Here is a 1,195-nt window from a genome sequence, read left to right on the forward strand (position 1 = left end):
CGGAATTACAGGCATGCGCTACCACACCCGGCTGAGTTTTTGATTTATTGTAGAGATGAGTCTTGCCAAGTTGCCCAGGTTGGTCTCGAACCCGCAGGCTTAGGCAATCCTCTCACCTCGGCCTCCCCGAATGCTGGGATTATAGGTGTGAGCCACCGCACCCAGCTGACCCCTATCATTTTACAAATGGGGAAGTCCAAAGAAGTTCGAGCAAAGCTTGGAAGTGCAAAGTGACATGCTCGAGAGAATAATAAAGCAGCAAGCGACCCGGGCTCCCGATCCCAAGTTCAGGGCTCATTCCCACACTTAGGTGGCCTCTCTTTCCAGTCTTTCCCCCATTCCGTGCCGTCCAGCCTCTCTGAGAGGCTCATGCAAAATAGGCCTCTCTCCGCACACACTGGTCACCCAGTTCACAGGGCAAGTCAGGACCAGGATTCCCAAGCCCCCGTGTCACTGCCCTCCTCCTTCCCAGGAGCCTTGTGAGGCATCTTCTTGCTGCTGGTGGGAGCAGTCTTCAGAAGCAGGGCCGCAGCTCCCGGGCCAGCTGGGCTCAGCCTTCCTGGCCTGAACCCGAGGGAGGATGGGCTCAGAAGATCACGGAATAAACATCTGTGGAAAAAATCCATGTGGTCTCAGAGAGGAGGGATCAGAGCTGGAGCAGGAGAACGTTTGTTCTGGCCTCTGGGTTCAAGCACCGGTGGTGTTTGGGGCATAGCGGGAAGGGCTTTGTCCCCAGCATGGTCGTGTCTGCTCACAGCCAGGACAGGGCTGGCAGGGACAGAGAGGGAGGAAAAGACTTTCTTCATCCTACTTCCTGCCTTCGCTATCCCTCAGCCCCGTACTTGGAGAACAGCGTGTGGGGGTGCTGGGGCCCTCGATGTTCCCACAGGAAGATACTGGGATGTTTGCGGTGGAACTCTGCCCCTGGTCAAGGCTGTCAGGTTGATTGGGGAGGGAAGCATCTGGAAAACTGGGAAGTGGGTGCTGGTGACACTCCACCTCTCAGGGTCCATCTGGTAGTGAGGGGTCGGGGGTGGGTGCAGGTCTGAGCGAAGCCTGGCACAAGGACTCGCAGTGAGCAGGGCAGCAGACGGGTGGAGACCTTGCCTTCACCCTCTCTGTCCCTGAGTTTTTTTTTTGTTTTTTTTTTTAGTTGCAGTCTCACTCCGTCGCCCAGACTGGAGTGCAGTGGCCA

This window comes from Carlito syrichta, unplaced genomic scaffold (assembly GCF_000164805.1).
Source record: "Carlito syrichta isolate Samal-C Ts95f unplaced genomic scaffold, Tarsius_syrichta-2.0.1 Scaffold104745, whole genome shotgun sequence".
NCBI lineage: Eukaryota > Metazoa > Chordata > Mammalia > Primates > Tarsiidae > Carlito > Carlito syrichta.